The sequence below is a fragment of the Anser anser genome (assembly GCF_964211835.1).
Source record: "Anser anser genome assembly, chromosome: 1".
In the NCBI taxonomy this organism is placed as follows: domain Eukaryota; kingdom Metazoa; phylum Chordata; class Aves; order Anseriformes; family Anatidae; genus Anser; species Anser anser.
In genome coordinates, this window is record NC_139720.1 from 106,906,651 (window position 1) to 106,927,963 (window position 21,313).

Below are 21,313 nucleotides of genomic sequence, written 5' to 3' on the forward strand. Positions count from 1 at the left end.
TACATGTTGGCATTATTTACTTATCTGGTCTTGCATTCAGGGCTTGATCTATCTGGCGGGGAACATGTAATGCCATGCAAGGTTGCTTGGTTGTGTGACTGACAAAATGACTTAAAAATTTTGAACTGTTTGTATAGAAGCAAAATACAGAAGAGTACACTGTCCCCAAGGGAAATGTAAAAAATACCTGTTGTTTCTCAGGTTTAAAGTTTTCCCTTAAAAGGTGTAAGCATCTGTTAAGGTGTAAGCGAAGGGGTAATCAGCTGTTTGAGTACAATTCTTACGTGTACATGAACATTTTCCTCTCCAATTTCCAACTTGGAGTGGAAATCATACTTCATCATTCTCTTTGATCAGGATTCTGATTCTAACAACGGTTCCTAGTGCAAATTTCTAGAGAAGAGAGAAGCAAACCAGTCCCATCTGCTTTGAATGAGACGGAGATAGCAAACAAGTGTAAATGAAGAAAATAAACCTGTAGGAATGTTTTCAAATAATTGTCGTTGTCCAAAAGCTTTAAATTGTTTGAATCCTTGAAAGTTTCCTTAATGGAAACTCAGGTTGCATCACTGAATTTGAAGTAGTAAGGTAGACTTGCATCATTGCAGAGCCTCAGTCACAGTTTAAATTGGCACTGCCTCTAACTTCACAAGAATGAAAGAGAAAAGCATATCTTTCTTCCTCGTCAGCTACTGGCAGACTTGGAAAAAAATAATGTTAAAATTAAAAAGTAATGTTTTCTTAGGACATTTCACCAAATATGTAATATTTAGGAGTAACCAGACTACAAATGAAAGGGAAGATGAAACAGTAGAAGGTACTTGCATGGCCTTAATTTACATGGCAATTGACAACAACCACAATCTGCAATGATTTATAAGTGCCTTACACCATTCACCCTCGAGACAGAAAAAGGGGATTCCCGTATTATTTAAGGGGAGTGCAATCCCTCTCAAAATACTAGAGTCTGAGGTACACTACTGAGTACTGAAAATCTTAAGACTAGGCAGCACGGAACTCAAATGAGAAGGGAGGATGAGTCTCTTTGGCTCTTCATGTAACAGAAAGGAAACAGATTTTAGCCCTAAGCAACTGTTTTTAGAGACAGGCTGGGAACTGGTTCTTTTTAACCCAGGGTCCATTTCAGCATCTTCAAAGCTAAAGAAATGTTTGCCTGCTCTGTTGAATAGTGTCCAGGTGGAAAAACTCATGTTCCTATTAACATAAAGAGCTTAATGTCTTGCTTCTGTCCTAAAGATGAGTTTTGGATTCAAATGTACCCCCTCCAAGATAAACAACTACCTTTACTTTGTGGGGCTCATATTCTGCATAAGAGGTTTGTAACTTCAGACTTCATAATGTCTCCTCTCAATGAAGGGAGGAGGTTGCAGATGTATAAAAGGGCAAGACAACTTCCAAAAATACATTGCATTGCCACAAAACTATGTTAACGGATTCCTGCCAGTGCAAAAACTCCTTGCAAACCACCACAGATTAGACATTAGGGCTAAAAAGTGTGGAACGCATTGTTAAAAATTTTTCTGCATACTTCCAACTTTAGGAGCCGGTCAAGCTGAGATGACAGCTTGAGATCCTAACTGTGGCTTAGGATATGCTGTGCACCATAGAACTTCATCACCACAAGACACCTTGTTTAGGAACTACGTCCTCTGTGGGGACCTGACTTTTAAAGTTCCTTCAAAATATTCCTAGTGTTGTGTGTTAAGTCACACTGCCTTAATCCAGAACTTTTTCAGCCACTGTTATTGACTAGAAATTTTTTTTAACCAAAGATGGTGAAGGACCAGATCTGGGAACCATCTTTTCTTATACCATTCTTTTCTTATACCATTCGCTCTACAGCAGTACTTTTCCACTAAATATTCGTTGGTCAACAACTTTGCCTGGCAACAGCAAACACCCAGCAACTTCCATGTCTTAATGGCTGGAGAACAAGCAGTCCGAGACAGCAAGGGGTCTCCTGAATCACCCATCTTTGTTCCTTCTAAACTCTTTTCATTCCTCATGTTCTCATCGTTAAGAATCCGATGTTACCAGCAACCATGGGGCTTGTCGACCCCCATGGCCACACTCTCACAGTTACCTTCTAATAAGCACATTTCATTCAATTTGCAGATTTCCATTGCAGTTTGACCCCAGTGGGCAGCTAAATCCCACACAGCCACTCGTTCCCTCTCCCCTCAGTGGGATGGGGAAGAGAACTGGAAGGGTAAAAGTGAGAAAACTCATTGGGTTGAGATAAAGACAGTTTAATAGGTATAGCAAAAGCTGTCGGCAGAAGCAAAGGACAGTAAGAAATTCATTCACTACTTCCCATTGGCAGGAGATGTTTAGCTGTTCCCAGGAAAGCTGGGCTTCTATGTAAGTAATGCATACTTGCGAAGACAAACACCATAATGCCAAATATCCACCTCTCTCATTCCTTCCCCCAGCTTTTACTGCTGAGCATGATGCCATATGGCATGGGACATTTTTGCAATGGCCAAAAAATGGAGTACAGGAAGTTCTGCATCAACATGCGAAAGAACTTCTTCATAGTAAGGGTGACAGAGCACTGGAACAGGCTGCCCAAGGAGGTTGTGGAGTCTCCTTCTCTGGAGATATTCAAGGCCTGTCTGGACGCCTGCCTGGGCAAGCTGCTCTAGGAAACCTGTCTTGGCAGGGGGTTTGGACCCGATGATCTCTTGAGCTCCCTTCCAATCCCTACAATTCTGTGATTCTGTGATCCCTTTGGTCAGTTGAGGTCAGCTGTCGTCAACAGCTAGTACATTTCTATAAATATTATATATTTCTGAACTTCTATAAAATAGTATATTTCTATAAAATCTAGTATAATTCTCCCATTAACCTTCCATAAGATGTTAAAAATTATATATCAGCTGTTTGAAGTTCTAAAACACAGTTTTGCCTGTCAGACAGTTCTAGCAGAAAGGGTAAGGTTAGGTGAGAGAAAGGATTTTCCATTTGGTTGCAGTGTAAATGATTATGTGATATCAAAAGCAGATTGAGAAATTTAATTTCCTTTCAGGTTTCTCTCTTAAAACAAGTACTATTTTCTGACCACAGTATTAAAGAAATTGAGTGGCACAAAAATGTGCATTTCATCCTGTGGGTGGCACTCATGGACTGTGAGAAAACTAGTGCCTTCTAAGACCATGCCTTTGATGAAATTTTAAAGGGAAATTCAGATTTGTTTGTGCCATAGCCACAATATATTCAGAAGACTCGAATAGCCAAGGTATTCTTAGAATGGTTGCAAATGCTCTTTACTAACTGGAGGTAAGCAGTTTTCATAACCTCAGTCACCCAGTCACACAGTCACAGGTAAGTTCAACAAATACAGTATTTTATCTCATGAATGAGAAACTAAATGTGCTAGGGAAGCAGCAGAGCAATATTATAGTTCCAGAATGGTATATATTAAATATGTGTTATATATTACATACAATTAAAGTATGAGTCCTGAAGCCAGCTCCTGTCCCAGAAGACAGACAGTGCACTGTTCTATTGGAAGGTGATTGTTTGACCACTCTTGTTTCCTCTTCCTGGTCATCCTGAGACAATTCCCTCCATCTCCAGGAGGGGGGCAGGAGGAGGAGGATGGAATAAAACTCAAAAACAGAGCTGCTAACTCTGAAAATGCCAGTCTTTCCAGCCTCATGGTTTAATGTTCAGTGATGCATCTTTTATGACGGGAAAGGGAGACAAAGAACACAAGAAAGAATACCTGTACATAGCCCTATGTTTGTCCTTTTGCATAACCTAGCATAAAATACCTTTTTCCTTGGGAGTCACTAGGGTCCCTATCTCCACCTTGGTTGCTGAAGAAAGAGCACTCAAAGCCAAGAAAACTGAAAAGAAAGAGACATTTCCACAAACTAAAATAAGCAATGAATTTATGGAAAAGTAAACACAGATGCCACAGAAAGAAAATAGCTTGAAGAGAATTGTTTGATATTGACCAGCGAGCAAGAGGTAGTGACTTCATCCCTGACCATATTGCTCAGGTGAATGCACAGAGACTAAGAAATGCAGAAAATACTGAAAATATACAAACGCTTCATGTGAACATAATTTTCAAGCTTCCAGTGCCTGTAAAGTCCTGGAAAAACACATGTAGAATTAAAAGAAATTTGAGCCTTTCTTTCTTCACATATGTTCACAAATCCTCCTTCCTATTTTTTTAACACAAACATCCCATTTAACAGCCAGTATTACTGGTATTGCCACGTTCATTCAGAGCAGGTAGAAATAGGTAGTTATGTTCTGCTGCCATGTTTTGCAATGGAGGACATGTAGCTTTCAGAGGTTACATCCCTCCAGCTCAGTCTAACCACTGTGACAAATAAGACCATTTACAGGACAGCCAACAACCACACACTTGTAGCTATTTGCTGTACCTCAATGATAAATTTGAATGTCCTGAATAGAGACAAGCATATAATCTATGTAAGCAACCTGTAAATCAAGATAATAAGTAGCTAAATAAAATTGTTATTCCTTTTGTGAGATGTATGTTGAGAAAAAGGAATGCAGAGACATTAATGAGCAAATGTCATCTCTGCAAGGAACAGTATAAAACAATTTAATAATTAAGACTTTGGGGTCACGCTGGCAGTAATTGATCAAGAGTTACATTTTTGTGAGAGCACTGAGAATTAGTATGCTAAATCTCCTTGCTGCATGAATCAAATGGAGCTACTGCTGAAAGAGTTAAAGCTCAAAACGGTATGTATCCTCATATTCTACTCCAGGGAAATCCCAGTTCAGATTCATGGCAGGTACTTAATAAGTGTACTTACCAATACACTTACCAGTAACTTTGTTTGCATAAGGTAACTATAAGTTTGTAAGAACTACCAGGTTCATTGTAGAAGTAACAGTATTTCCTCCAAGTAAGGACACGTAGCCAACTTTGAATACCTGTACCATACTGCATATTCATACTCCAAATATAACTAAGCTTTCAATGGTTACTACATCTTATCTTCAACAAAACGCTTTTTTTACTTATACACTCAGTTAGGTAAAATGTGCTGAAAAAGAGATCTCAACAGGCAAGAAGTTTGTGATGACAAGTAACATTTTCTTCAAGGAGATTTTTTCTTCCTTACAGCCCGGCTGGAAACCAATTAAATATGCATTTAAATATATATATATAGGTCAGCAAGAATTGCTTTATTTAACCACCAAATTCAATTTTACAGGACACTAATGACATCCAAGTACTCTTATTTTCATGCAAGGCGGTTTCTATCAATACCTCTGACAGAAATTTCCAGTGCACTTCTATATTACTGCCCGATTCAAATGGAGCTTTCCAAGTGTTTAAGAGACCTTCATGAGTGTATCAGAAGTATGACCTTCATACAAGCAACTATTCCTAAAGCCCTATTTGCTTCAGTTCCTCGTCTCACTGACAGATAATAGGACACATGCCTGTCCATTGTTGAATAACTACATAGCCAGGGGTGGTGCAAGCTCTCCTTTATTTATTTCTAAAAGGTCATGAGAACAGCACATAGGATTCAACCCAAATTACTTTATTCTCTGAAAAATCTTTCCCCAACCTGAGCTCATGCTATGAAGTGCTCCCTCTGTCAGCACTCAAGACAGGGCAGTTCAGAGCTTTCACACTTTCTCAAGACTGACAGAAGCAGCTGCCCATGTTGGGGTTATTGTCCATAGCCCATGGTTGCCACAGCCAACTCCCACCAAGAAAAAAGGTGAGTTCACCAATGCCTTTAGAAAGCAGCACTTACATTGTGAGGAGATCTCTCAGGAAAACAGAACTGTTTGAGACAGAGAACACCACTGCCATTTCTATGAATACGGAGCTCATGTTTGCTAGCCTTTGCTTAGAAAGACCTTGCTTTCACATCAAAAGGGCCTTAACAGATACGTTCTACACAGCATGTGCAGTCCAGTGCCAGTACAAAGAAAATGTATCCACAGAAACTCGAGATTATCTCTTACTGAGAAAGAAAGGAAAACAAAGCAAAACAAAAAACAAACAAACAAACAAACAAAAAAAACCAAACAGTACCTCCAGCTACCAGTGCAGGGGACATGGGATGTGAAAAACAGCCAGGTGTATGCTACTCAGCAGCAAGTTCTAAGCTTCAGCAGAGACAGGGAATTTACTTCTTTGTGAAGAACTGTAAATATCTTAATCCATTAAAGGTTTGAGGCTGTTTGAGAGGGAGTACCAAATAGGTCTATGAGACAAGTCTGTGATACATCACAGCACTAATGGGAGTTACTAAGACTTTTATTGAATTGCATGAAAAACAAGTGCTTACTCTTTTTCCAGGAAGGAAAATACAGATTTCCCAGAACAGCCCAGGCAACACAAATTTGGAGGAGAAAGCTAATGACCTTCAAAAACGAATGTGTTTCCTCAGCAAACAATGTTACTACTTTTATTCAGACCAATCTGTGCTGATTGTCAGTGTGATGACAGACTGGTATTTTGTGATAACCATATGGCTAGGGCATTTTTACTGATGCTATCTGAGAACACGGAGTTGTTAAAGGATAATGGTGGTGCTATTTTGCTGAACTCCACTTCTTTTAAACTGACTAATATTTCCATCTGTCCACAATATGCTACGTTATGACCAGTCAGATACATCAATGAATTGCCATTGATGAAGATTTTTCCTCCTTCATTGTTTCAATCATTTGAAGTGGACTCCTTTTCTTGCTCACTGTGCTATATTTTGACTATGTCTACTTATATCATTAGTTTAAGCCTTCTCTCTATTGATTACTTTGAGATTAATGAGGAATTAAGACATAGTGGACTGAATCTGATGGCTTTGTAACTTACTCTGATGCTGTTTTTCTAGCTGTTACTGGGGGGAATCATATTTTTGTCTTCAGAATTTTGAATAGAATATGTAATAAAAAGGCAGATTAAGAGAGTCCATACTCAGATGGCCCAAAATTAATGTTGGGATTAGAGAATTGGGATCATCCTATTCCATACATTACTGTAGTCCTACTGTTGTGGAGTGGTGACACAGCATTCTCATCTAAACTTGATGGTTGAATCCCAAAAGAACATCACATGAGATTTTCAGAGAGCATAGAAGCCCAGGAACAGTGCTGTGTGGGTATCTGTTTAAGAGAAAAGGAGACAAATGAAAATGACTAACAAAATATAACCTTTTTAAACATATGTTATTTCACTGGTACAGAAAAAAAAAGTCTGGAGCTAAAAGAGAATAGGAGAAATCACAGCCAACTCAATGATTTTGCAAATGCAAAGCTATGGGCTAATAATAATTTGTAAACAACAACAAAAAAAGTGGGATATTTTGCTAAAGAGTTTCTAGTAAGTCAAAGTGGTATAAGCAATATTCACGGTAAGGTTGTGTCAGCCTTCAGCAATGTTTATATTGTAAGAGCTGAAGTAACAAATTATTAATAGAACCGCAGTAGTCAGAACAGCTCGGTGAGCAAGGAGTGATTAAGGAAAGAGCAGCAAGGACCAACTGGTGGAATAGGGAATGGCTAACCAAACATGACGGAAGTGTGAGAAGTAAGAAATAGGTGGCAAAATAGAAACAGCTCACAGCATATGATCAGATGCAGTTTAGATAAGACCTTTCTACCAGCCAAAACCTTGAGAAGTGCAAACTGAACAAGATGAATACTCTATGAGAGAAAGAAAGCAACCAGCTGATTTAGCAGTTGCCTCATAATCTCAATAGAAAAGTAGACTGTGAAATAGTTATAGCTACAGTGTATAAGATAGCTGTATTATCTTACTGGTCTATTATGGGGTGTTTTTTCCCTTTCCCAATATGATAAAATAGAGAAAGTTAAGTCAGCTGGCTGATATTAATAAGCAGAGAAAAATCAGCTAATCGAACCTAGAAAGTTTAATTAATTTTCCTAAATTTTCAAGATGAGGCTCGAGCTGGCATTTTAACAATGTCTTTAAACAGAACCCTTGCCTCTTTTCCAGTATATCAGTCCTGACAGGCTGTGCTTGCTTACAGTTGACAAGGGATAACATGTAACAGGCATATCATATAAACTTTTCTGAAAATTAGCATTCTGCTGTTTTGTATGTAGAAACAAATGGCTAATAATGCCTTCCAATAAACAAACCAACAAACAAAAAAGTAGAAAACACTGTCTATGCCAGATTGCAATAGATAAGCCTGTCCATACAGATATATATGTATATACATATTAGCTTTTCCTTTTTTATAGTATGAAAACTTCTCATTTCCCAAACCTTGACTCTAAGTGTCATTCATTTCTATCAAGGAGTATCCCTACTGCAGTGCTCTGGAACCACAGTGAAAAGCTGCTGTTAATGCTTTGGTCTCCTAATCTCTAGAAAACACCTAGAAATACCAATTAGGCAGACTGTGTATAAGCAGCGCTATGTCTGTTCAGCTGTTCAGCCAAGTAGTATAACACTCTCATGATGAAACTACTGAGCCATCAAACTTATTTTTACATTTAGTTTAATTGCCTGACTAGCCTCAGATGCCCATCAACAAATGAAAATAACTGAGTGTGGATGGCTGAAGTAACGCCAGTTCAGCCATGACCATGCATTCCCAGCAACAGCCTCCACCCTACATTTAATACAAAGTTAAACAGAAAGGGAGTCCAGAGTCTGAATGGAAGCATTTAAATCTAGGACAACATTGCTAACAATGATTGTTAGTAGATGAAAGTCAAGTTGGGCCATAAGAATAGAATTAAGTGACAGACCATAAAAGGGGCCATGCCCTTTTTTGCATTTTCCATGTAAAAATATACAATGTTTGGCTCTGGTTTGCAATCAAACTGCTGTTTGTCAGGCCTTCCTTTAGCTGATTTTTGCATTTAGCTTACTTCTGAATCCTTTCACCTTCATGGGAGGAACAGGAGACAAAAAGAGGTTCCCTTGCCTACTTTTACAAGCAAAATTGGTCCCCATTTGCAAGTGTGGGCAGTGTAAATGTTAATTATGGAGATAGGAGAAAAATCTTTTGAAAATATTCTGAAAGACACTGCTAATGTAGCCTAAAAAGGGGAAAAATCAGTTACCAGAACTAGAGATTATCCAGAAACCTGGAAACGTTGTTTGATGTATATTTATTATCAGAAGTTAAAAAAGAGCAGGACAACAATCATATCAAAATGGTCTCAACAAGCTCTGGAAGCTTTATGTTTGCTTGGAAGCCAGACAAATAAACCAGCTGCTCATTTTTAATTCTTTTACTAAGTTGAGGAAGAGAATGGACTTCCTCTCAGGAATACTCCATATGCAATTAGAGGTACTAACAGTGACACAAAATAGGCATAAAAATTGGTTTTGAACATGAGCTATCACTTCACCCAGAGTTTTGTTGTTGTTGTTGTTTGCTTTTAGGAGAAAATGGAAATTTGTCCTGTTTTCTGATCAAACTCAGCACTATCCAGTTGAAACAGGAACATCATTTTAATGAAAAATCAGGTTAAGTGGTAAGACAAATCAGAGGAGAATTCCTATTTCGTACCATTGTACTGGACATGCAACCATCCAAGGACAATGCCTACTATTATAATGGTCAAAGTATGGGGAAGATGACTAGAGGGTAGAAAACAATAGAACAACTAGTTATTCTTCATTTACAAGAGACTTATCCTGACAGAATAATGTAATGAAAACTCACAGACATCAGCCAGAGATAATTTTGAAAACCTCAGCCCATACTTTGCAAATACATTGATGATTTGCAGTGTAGAGCTAACTTTCTAAACCGAACTCTGCTCAAAGTATGCCATGAATCTACTGTGCTATACAAAAAAAGCCACTGAAGATTTTTTTTGTTTGTTTTGTAAATATACTTGAAAGACTGACTTACTCCCATTACAAAAACAAAAAAGAAAGCACAGGACTTGCAAATAAACAAATATTTTAAATAAAGACAGATATTCCCACAGTAATACATGCTAAACAGAGAAATAAATACTTCACAAATACCTTCATTTTATCTCTGTGTCTATAAAGACAGCCTCTATTTATTTTCACAGATATTCAGCACTACTTAGAAGTCATCATTTAATTACCACTACAAATCTTGAGCAAAATAAACAGTGAGGTAGTAGTCACAAACAACTCATAATCCACCCTGTTTCACCTAAATTGAAAACTACACTTTGCTATATTTAAACCTTTTCTCTCACGGGTTTCACTGCTGTTCAAGCTGTTAAGATATTTGGTCTTCTAATAGCTACACAATTACAGTGGATAGACATGCCTTCCCATCTATTAATCTATCTTTAAACATTCTAAAATAATGGCAGGAATATGACAAGGAAAGGAGATTAAGATTTAAGGCTAATAATCAGATATAGCTTTTATTTCAAGCTTTGCACTGATTAAAGGATATATCTGAAAAAAAAAAGTATATCTTTTGTTTGTATATGAATCTGGCAACGGTGACAAGGGGACAGCACAGCTTTTATTGCATTTGAGAGAAGTAACAGTTTAATTCTTTTTGATATTTTAAACATTTTACTAGAAGATAGTCTGTTTCTTTGCATAAAAGAATAAAAGATGACAAAATGTGTTCAAAGTTTTTCAGCAGAAATGGTTTTCTCCAGAGCCATTGCAGCCTGTGAGATAAGCAAATATCATGTCTTTACATGTATTTACCTGTAAGAACTTTGGGCCATAAACTTAAAAACAAACAAACAAACAAACAACAACAACAACAAAAACTATGATGATCAGAATGTCATGTTATATGTATGTGCAAACAAAAGCCAAATGGATGTTTTAACTATCTTTCTCATTTTATGAACCTCCAAAATACCTCTTTAAGCCTAGAGAACAGCAAACATCCTCCCCATCATGTAAGAGTTCCTCCAGCAGATGGGAGTGTCTTTAACCTCTTCTGGTTCTTTCTTCTGTCAACTTCACTCTCCCCTTTCTGGAACAGCCCTCCCCTACATCCTCATAGGGTAAAATTTTTACAGTTGGTAGCATCAGCTAAAGGAGATGTGATCATTTTCAACAAAAATCTGCCAATAGAAGACACTGAAACAAAAATCATCTGATCTGTAAGAAACTGCCTTTCCATACACAATTATGGAAATCTTAAAAAAAAAAAAAAAAAGAATAATTTCAGTAATAATTTCTTACCTAATCACCTATAATGAAGTTACTCACGACATAAAGGTCTGCTTGCAGTTTTAGCCTGTGACTAGTTGACCTAGTACACCATCACAGACTAAAATAATTCAGCTGAGACCTGTCCTGGAGCCTGATATGAAGCAGTGCCAAAGCTTGTGAAGTCTTTCAGCCACCCTCTGCTGTTGCAGGACCAGGCCCTTTATGCAGACACCTGTAATGTGCAGTGAGTGCTGAGAGATTTCATGACGTTGTTATTTCACTCAGATCTTTGTGAACATGCTCAGTCCTGTACATCTCAAACATATGCTGTGTCTGAAGGAAAAAAAAAAAAGTGAGAGGAAGAAAATATTTTTTGCTTCTCTTTAGAGATAATCTATTTTTTCTCTTTACTTCACTGACCATACAGCGGCTTTCCTTTATTTTATGCATTTCATAGAGACATTCAGTCTGCTACAATCTTTTACAAAATTGAATCTCAATTTAAAAAGTTTCATTCTGTTGGTTGGAAGAATTTAATCTGCCTGTTGTTCAAGTTTGCAATCTATTCAAAGAGAGTGGCAGATCACTGTGGTAAATTGATACAGCTTTTCTTGTGCAGACAGATGCCCATAAGAATGAAGATTTGATGAGAAATAAATGGCATCTGAGATGTAAATCTCTTGAGGTTTTTAACAATTTGTTGATTTTCGGGTTGGGAGACAGACAAAGGCTCACTTTAGTCATAAGGGAAATTAATGTTACTGTCTTTAATGCTATACAAGATACTGTTAAGAAACTATTTGGAAGTTTCTTTATGATCCTTTTAAGGCATATGCCATTTGCCTAGGGAAGAAAGAAAAATGTCTTCTCTTTTGTCAGCAGTTTTCTTACTGGTGGGATGGGAGGAATCAAAACCAAACAGAAATAGTAAAGCATAAACTTATTTAGCTAACAACAACAACAAAAAGGTGTCTAATGGGGCAGCGCAGCTCGTTCATTATTTTTATTAGCCTTGGAGTTGCTTAGATATTTTCATTTATTTATTTTCATGTAAATAGCTCCACTTGTGTTTCAGAGCACCAGCTGCTAATGCGCTTCCACCCCCTTCAGCCTTGAGATAAAATACCCAATAACACAACTAACACTTGTAGCAGCAAGAGATTCAAAGGCAGCACGGGCCCCCAAATCTGTAGGATTTGACTCAGAATGAGAAGCTGAAAGTAAAGGAATTCACAATCCCTAGCAGACAAAGAGATATATTTCTTAGCTGGACATATAATTTACTTGCATGTGGCATTCCTCTAGATTCTATTCCTGAATAAGGGTTTTCCTACGGAAATTATACTCCGTTTTTTACTTCTGTTCCCTAAGAGATCCTGTGACTGTTTTACTACTTTCATTTACAGTGGTAGTGCTGTCACTGTAGTGCTACGTGAACCTCAGTATATTTGATCATAGTAGGTATTTACACTTACGCCTTTATATCATGTCACTTTAGGTTCCCTTCCTTCAAGTTTGTTTTCTTGAATGCTTATGGAATCTCAGCACTGCTTACATAAAATGGTTGTAGACACATGAATAAAAAGCTTCAGTAACCCAAACTACACTGCCAGCATTATATCTTTTAGCATCCCTACTCATGTGATCCGCATCCATGCAAGTGGAGATGAGTTTCTTGTTCTACCAGCTTCAGAATTCATGTGAACACTGTAACTCAGGCTGAGTGACTACCTCAACATGACAGGAAAAAGCCTATTCTACTGTAATTTTTTTTCACAACCTCAGCGACTGAGAACCACCATGGACCAATCATCAGCAGTAACTTTATCTCCAACTCCACTGTATTGTGTACATGCATACAATCAGCTTCATTTTATAGTATACCCACAGCTAATTTAGGATAGGAGTTTTCAAGACCAAAATAGTAGCAATGTCTAATGCACACAGAATTTAGCCACACTGCTATGAAAGCAGAACAGGAAAATAATTGAATTTCTCATACATATTAATCTAAATGGCACAGAAAATACTGAATGGAATACTTAGTAATTATGAAATATTCATGCTACTAATTTTACTGAGTAGTTTAAATTAGCATTGTTCATTAGATATAAACCAAGAGACTTCAGTTCTATGCAATGCACATATATGTACTCTTCATTGAATACATTATGTTTAAAATATGACATCTGTCACAACATTTTCAAGTAACTTTTGGGATATAAGATTTTTTTTTTTTTTGAAAAATTATGCAGTGTGGCTTACCATCAGCAGATTTATCTCTGTCTAAATCTATTTCCTTGTCTAATATTCAGAGATACCAGTTTCTTGAAAACATGCAATTAGTCAGTGAGGTAAGGCAATCCTCAGCCACACATTCTCTTTCCCGATGATGAACTTGTGGAGCCATCGTCTACAAGACAGATAAACAAACTGTTTATACATAACCTCCATATTAAAACCATTTCTAACGCATCAAATAATATCAATTTTTTCATTTACGTATTTTATTTTTCACCTAAAGGAAGTTGAAATATGGCCTTAAAACTTGCTACAAAAGCAAATTTGACAGGATTTTCATGTTATCGTAAAAATGTATTTAACGCAAAGATTTTAACTTCTACTCAAGTATGTTTGCAGATTTGACTTGAGCTAACTGTTCTGCTCAATGATAAAAAAATTTCAAAGTGTGCCAGTAATTTGATTAATTGCAGTTTCCAAGATTTTCCCATTGTTTTAATTGGGCTTCATTTTCTGTCTTTGACATAACAGGTAACACCAGCCTGTACTATTCAAGATTGACCAAATTTATTCATTAGAAACACCTATATGTTGAAATACAAACCAGAGAGAATTTCTGAGTGGCTGATAATATCCAGAACGAAAAGCAAGATGTTCCATTTAGAGAAGTCTTCACCATCACTGCTTGTTATACTAAGCGCATCAATGAACAGGTTGTTCCAGTTACTTCTGAATCCCACAGATGCAATTCTATTTCATGACAGACTACATTTGAACACTTTGCTTAGTAATACGGCCTTACTTTAACATAAATTCAGTGTTTTGTTATACCAACTAGACACAGGGTCTGCCTGTGGGGAAAATGCAAAATTGGTCTCTAAATCCATTGAAAAGAAAATCAAGGAAATACAAACTCAGAATGTGCCAAAAGATTTTGTCCCTTGAAGGTAGTGAATGATTTATGCAAACCAATTTACTCTTTGTGTCTCAGGCATTAAGCAAAGCCAGAGCTCACTAATGAGTTATCAGGAGAATGGGAGAACAAGTTAAATGGGGAATCCTTTTAGTGCTGTCAGTGGTAAATTGGGTCTATCAGGCTCACAATAAGAATACAATGAATAGTCGTTATTAGGTTAATTACCTTTGTTGACGTGAAAGGTTGGAATTTAGCTGGAAACAAAATAAGGAAAGCTTCTGGGTCTCAATCTAATTTCTTTTTTTAATTCCAGGCAGCTATCACATTTTTAAAATACTGGATGGCTCTTCACTCCACTGGAAAAGAGGAACCAAAAGAAGTAGTATCACTGCTTATATTATCAGGATGTTTTATAATTATTCTCATGTTGAATACCAGGAACTCCACGGCACAGGGGAGTTCCATCTACAATTTTTCTTCAGTTTAATTTAGGTTAAGTCAGTAAAAGTAAATTCTGATTAATACTTGGAAATGCTTTCACTATCCTATTCCTCATAGTGAAGATTTACAAGTACAGTGATTCAAAAGTCACTTTGTGTTGTGCTGACTGACTACAGAAATTTTGGAAAGCAAAATCATTAGTAATCTTCTGGCCAAAACCAAAAAAAAAAAAAAAAAAAAAGACCAATTTTCCCATATTAACCTTCCCAATAAATCCACAGGCTGCATATGACAAAGACTCAATCAATCCAGATGAGATTTAGTTCATATTTAGTTCATTATGCACTTTTTTTTTTTTTTTTGGACTTATAAGCTTCATCAGCGGTAGTGTCTTCAGTTTATTATGTGTGTCTTACAGAACCAGCAACCAAACAAACCTATGGTGGGAGTTTTAGTAAACTGCTAACGTAAACAAACAGAAGCCAATCCTCAGCTTTGAAATTTTATAGTACAGTTTTTGTTCACTCTTGAGACCTTTAATTACATCGCACAGCTGAGTCAGAGCTGTCAGCCATCTTTTTGTTGTGAATGTCTCAATCTGCTATGCCAAAGCCAGATGGCTACTTTTTACAAGTGCTTTCCAGCTTGAAAAAGGAAAAGTCAGGACCCTATGCCAATGATTCAGCACTTCAAATCCATGGCTTAGGGTCAGAGTTGTGCAAATGTGCTAAGAGGGGCCTGGAGAATGGGATATGTTTCCTACTGCTCATTTGTTGCCTATAATTTAGGATACTCAGAAGATGATAGCTGGGAGATTATTACGGTTAAAAAAATATGATAATAATCTAACAGGCAACAGATGACTGCCTGAAAACATATGAAGGCATGTTTGTGTACTGTGTGGGAAATAAACTTGTTTACAATCACGCTACCACAAATTTAATGTGTGTCAATGCAATGCCATACAAAACGATACTTTAAAATTTCATCTCACTTTCACTGGTTGCCACCACATCAATTGCTAAAAATTATGTGCATGCTTCAAGGTATTTTTTTCTTAAAACATCTGTGCACATGTAATACTGACAATGACTTCGCAGCTAGTTCCAATCACCCTTGCATAAATTCTTACAAATTTTTTTCTCCACCCCCACAGAACCAAGAGTGAATTTTGCTGAAGCATTTAGTTGTCAGGAGTGAACAGAAAATACATTTGGCAAGCCACAGGGAAGACTCAAACCTCTGTGGAGCTTTCTACGAATTTATCTTATGCAGCACTCAAAATGGAATTCAAAAAATCTGTGTAGTATGTCCATCCCTCATCTCAATCTATGTATGTTTGTACAATTATTCCTACAACTAAAAAACCATAAAATGAAATACTGTCGGTGGTCACTACTGACAGCTGGAGGTCAGTAAAGAAGAGGCTTTTAGAAATTCTATCAAGAAACAAAAGCAGGGACATATAAATCCTGACAGGAAATAACTTACTTTGAGCTGCTACACCATGCTGACATCTCTGCAATGCAATTTCAGCTCAGGTCACTTTCTATTCTACATACTTTTTTACTGTTTACTTTCCTAAAATATAATCATTTATCAGATGTGATTTCAAGTGGAACTTTTCAGACACAGTAAAGAAAATACTATATTGAGCTACATTACCTGCAGCACCACATCCTACACACTGCAACAAAATCAGAGTTGTAGCTATTGTGTGCATCTGCCATGCACAGTAGCATTATCAGTTCTCATGCTTTTGGCATAACCCAGGAGAGAAGGGGAATGTAAGCTTTCAATTAAAACCAGCAGTTTCTAAGGTTAACTCTGCTGAGAAGGATTAAAGATTTAGAAACCAGAGGTTATAGAAACATATATCGCCTCCCTCATTCCAAATAACTAACTGATAGAAAATTTAAAGGTATTACATAAAACCTTTTTTCTTTTTTTTTTTTTTTTAATTATCTGTCAAACCATATCACAAGCTATATACTGCACTGGGTTCAACCCTGTATTTAGTGCTAGCAGGGAAACCTTGTTAAAGGAAGTTTCCTCAAGAATTGTTCTTTGGGAAGGGAGATATCTTTTGAATAGCTCAAGAATGATCAAAAAGCAGTTGCATGGATGAGCCAATATTTTTCTTAGCTGCAAGAAAAATGCTGTAACGACACCCTGTCTTCAATCATTCCTCATTTGCCCTCATTTAGTGTTGTAACACTGATCACAAACCAAAGCAAAGAGAAATTTTAATGAGGCTGGAGCTGGATCACTAGTAATTAACTCCTTCAAGAGAGAACTGAATCTGCAGAGTATAAATTACAGTTTCTCAAATGGAAGCCTTATCCAAAACGTTTTTCCTTGTAAGAATGACAGACATTTGTGTTCCCAGAGAGATATAGTAGCCTTTCTCACCAATCGACTCAAACTTGTTTTGATTTTCAACACTGCAACACAATGCTGGGAGGGAGAAAGTTTAAGATACTGGACTAGAGGCAAAGACTTGTGTTCAGGGGAGAAGAAAACATTTTGCATTTTGATTGTCAGATTTCTGATGTCCTTAATAACTACCATCATTTCTCACTCAAAGTTTAGGGATCTGAACAACTTTATCCTTCACAGAGCATTCAGTTAATATATATAACAGCTTTAGAAAGCAACACTTTTACGACCATGGCAATGGATATTAAATGCAATGTAAGGAGGCATTGTTCTGAACACAGCAATAGAGTACCTGAAGTTTTTGTGTTTTTTTTTTTTTTTTTTTTGTTTTGTTTTTTATCTATACATTAGGTGAAGTGTGCTACTGAGCATATCCAGATACTTAAAGGCAGATATTCATCTGAACGGGCAACTGAAGGGCATGGAAACATGCAACTGAAGGGCATGGAAACTGTATATACAAACTCACAAAACATTAAAGAAAACAAAATTGCAGATAGTGCAGAAGATTTCCTATTTGTAGGTTTACTTTAGCACTCTCATTCTCCTTTAAATTTTACTCCATTTAAATCGGGCGCCACCGCCATTTCACAGCCACTTGCCAAGGCGATCGGCTCCAGAGCAGACGCGTTCTGCAGCGGAGTGGGGGATCGGGACAGGCAGGGGTTTTTTTCCGGCATCGAGGCCACTCGAGGTAGCCGCCAGGACCTGACAGCCCTTGCGAGGAAGGCTGACGAGGCGTAGGTGGAGCCAGCAGCGCCCCCTCCCCGGCCGTTCAAAAGCAGCCCCTAGGGAGCGCGACTGACCGGAAGTGTGCAAACAGGGCGGGCAAACTGGGCATGGTGCGTCAGAAGGGGCGCGGCAGTTTGCGCGACAGTTCGTGCAGGAAGGGCGAGGAAGGAAGGCAGAAAGCACAGAACGTTCCCTCCCCGACCATACGAACAACTCCTCTAACGGCTGTCGACCGCTAGCTGGGCTGCAATGGTCTACACCAGGCAGACTGCTCTCTCTAGAAAGTCTGTAACCACCCTCAAAAATGCGGCAGTTCAGGTCTCCGGATGCAGGGAGTGTCTGAGCCTGTTGCTGCCATCTGAGGGAGGCAGAGAGACTGTGTGTGTGAGGTGCGAGCAGGTGGATGACCTGGTCCGCTTGGTGTCAGAGCTCAGGGAGGAGGTGGAGAGGTTGAGGGCTATCAGGGAGTGTGAGCGGGAGATAGACTGGTGGAGCAACTCCCCGCAGGACCTGAAGGAGAGGTACCAGGGTGAGACACCCCAAATGGGGGTGGACCCCCTGCCCTGTCAGGCAGAGGGAAGGGACCTAGGAGTTGAGGAGGGATGGAGACAGGTCCCTGCTCGACCTTGCAGGAGACACCACCCTCTACCACCCCCACCTTCCCAGGTGCGAGTACACAACAGGTTTGAGGCCTTAGAGCTTGAGAGACTGGTGGGTGAAGATGAGGTAGAAAGTCTACCCAGGAGGATACCTAGGGCGAGGAGGTCGATTCCACACCTCAAGACTGCCTCCACCAAGAAAGACAGAAAGGTAATTGTTGTAGGTGACTCCCTTCTCCGGGGGACAGAGGGCCCTATTTGTCGGCCTGACCCTACCCATAGGGAAGTCTGCTGCCTCCCTGGGGCCAGGGTCAGGGATGTTGCCAGAAAGCTTCCCAAGCTGGTTCGACCCTCTGAGTACTATCTGCTTTTGATAGTCCAGGCTGGCAGTGATAATATTGAAGAAAGAAGACTGAAGGCTATCAAACGGGACTTTAGGGGACTGGGACGGTTAGTGGATGGAGCGGGAGTACAGGTGGTGTTTTCGTCCATCCCTAAGGTGGCAGGGAGGGGTACAGAGTGGACACAGAAAGCCCACCTGATTAACACGTGGCTCAGAGGCTGGTGCCAACACAGAAATTTTGTTTTTTTTTGACCATGGGGCGCTTTACTCGGCACCCGGCCTGATGGCCGCAGACGGGTCCCACCTATCTCTAAGGGGAAAATGGATCCTAGCCCAGAAGCTGGCAGGGCTCATTGAGAGGGCTTTAAACTAGGTAAGAAGGGGGATGGGGCTGAAATAAGGCTTGTTGGAGCTGTGCCAGGGGGAACAATGGCAAGGCCGGGGGAGAAGGCAATGGCCCAACTGAAGTGCATCTACACTAATGCACGCAGCATGGGTAACAAACAAGAGGAGCTGGAAGCCATCGTGCAGCAGGCAGGCTATGACTTGGTTGCAATCACTGAAACATGGTGGGACCACTCTCATGACTGGAGTGCTGCAATGTCTGGCTATAGGCTCTTCAGAAGGGACAGGCAGCACAGAAGGGGTGGTGGTGTGGCTCTCTATATTAGAGAGTGTTTTGATGTTGTGGAACTTGAGGCTGGGACTGATAAGGTTGAGTCTCTGTGGGTTAGGATCAGTGGGAAGGCCAACAAGGCAAGCATCCTGGTGGGGGTCTGTTATAGACCGCCAAACCAGGATGAGGAGACGGATGGGGAGTTCTACAGGCAGCTGGCAGAAGTTGCAAAATCGTCGATGCTTGTTCTCGTGGGGGACTTCAACTTCCCAGACATATCCTGGAAGCACAACACAGCACAGAGAAAGCAGGTTTCTGGAGAGCGTGGAAGATAGCTTCCTGATGCAGCTGGTTAGTGAGCCGACCAGGGGAGGTGCCCCGCTAGACCTTCTGTTCACAAACAGTGACGGACTGGTGGGAGATGTGGTGGTCGGGAGCTGTCTTGGGCAGAGTGACCACAAAATGGTCGAAGTCTCTTGGCGAAGCCAGGAGGGGGACCAGTAAAACTGCTGTCTTGGACTTCCGGAGGGCTGACTTTGAGCTGTTCAGGACACTGGTTGGCAGAGTCCCTTGGGAGGTGGTTCTGAAGGGCAGAGGAGTCCAGGAAGGCTGGGCACTCTTCAAGAAGGAAATCTTAATGGCTCAGGAGCGGTCTGTACCCACGTGCCCAAAGACGAGCCGACGCAGAAGAAGACCGGCCTGGCTGAACAGAGAGTTGTGGTTCGAGCTTAGCAGAAAAAAGAGGGTTTATAATCTTTGGAAAAGAGGGCAGGCCACTCACGAGGACTGTAAGGCTGTTGCGAGGCTGTGCAGGGACAAAATTAGAAGGGCCAAACCTCATCTGGAGCTCAATCTGGCTACTGCAGTTAAAGATAACAAAAAATGTTTTTACAAATACATCAACACCAAAAGGAGGACTAAGGAGAATCTCCATCCTTTACTGGATGCGGGGGGAAACTTAGTTACAAGAGATGAGGAAAAAGCTGAGGTGCTTAATGCCTTCATTGCCTCAGTCTTTAGTGGCAAAACCAGTTGTTCTCTGCATACCCAGTACCCTGAGCTGGTGGAAGGGGATGGGGAGCAGGATGTGGCCCTCACAATCCACGAGGAAATGGTTGGCGACCTGCTACAGCACTTGGATATACACAAGTTGGTGGAAGCGGATGGGATCCACCCGAGGGTACTGAGAGAACTGGCAGAGGAGCTGGCCAAGCCGCTTTCCATCATTTATCGGCAGTCCTGGCTATCAGGGGAGGTCCCAGTCGACTGGCGGCTAGCAAATGTGACGCCCATCTACAAGAAGGGTCGGAGGGTAGACCCAGGGAACTATAGGCCTGTTAGTTTGACGTCAGTGCCAGGGAAGCTCATGGAGCAGATTATCTTGAGTGTCATCACGCGGCACTTGCAGGGCAACAAGGCGATCAGGCCCAGTCAGCATGGGTTTATGAAAGGCAGGTCCTGCTTGACGAACCTGATCTCCTTCTATGACAAAGTGATGTGCTTAGTGGATGAGGGAAAGGCTATGGATGTGGTCTACCTTGATTTCAGTAAGGCTTTTGACACCGTTTCCCACAACATTCTCCTCAAAAACTGGCTGCTTGTGGCTGGGACTGGCGTCAGCTTCGTTGGGTTACAAACTGGCTTGATAGCCGGGCCCAAAGAGTTGTGGTGAATGGAGTCAAATCCAGTTGGAGGCCGGTCACTAGTGGAGTCCCCCAGGGCTCAGTACTGGGGCCAGTCCTCTTCAATATCATTAATGATGATCTGGATGAGGGGATTGAGTGCACCCCCAGTAAGTTTGCAGACGACACCAAGTTAGGTGCATGTATCGATCTGCTCAAGGGTAGGAAGGCTC

General features: G+C 40.0%; 1 long non-coding RNA gene across 1 annotated transcript in view; it reads right to left on the reverse strand.

Annotated features, from left to right (window-relative positions):
* Positions 1 to 10,341: 10,341 nt before the first annotated feature.
* The window catches only part of LOC310883511, a 46,908-nt gene continuing 35,936 nt past the window's right edge, over positions 10,342 to 21,313 (reverse strand). Inside the window, exons 6-8 of the long non-coding RNA XR_014573569.1 lie at positions 14,514 to 14,644; positions 13,397 to 13,544; positions 10,342 to 11,464 (exon numbers count right to left, since the gene is read on the reverse strand). This is a non-coding gene — a long non-coding RNA (uncharacterized lncRNA). The remainder of the gene's footprint in view (positions 11,465 to 13,396; positions 13,545 to 14,513; positions 14,645 to 21,313) is intronic.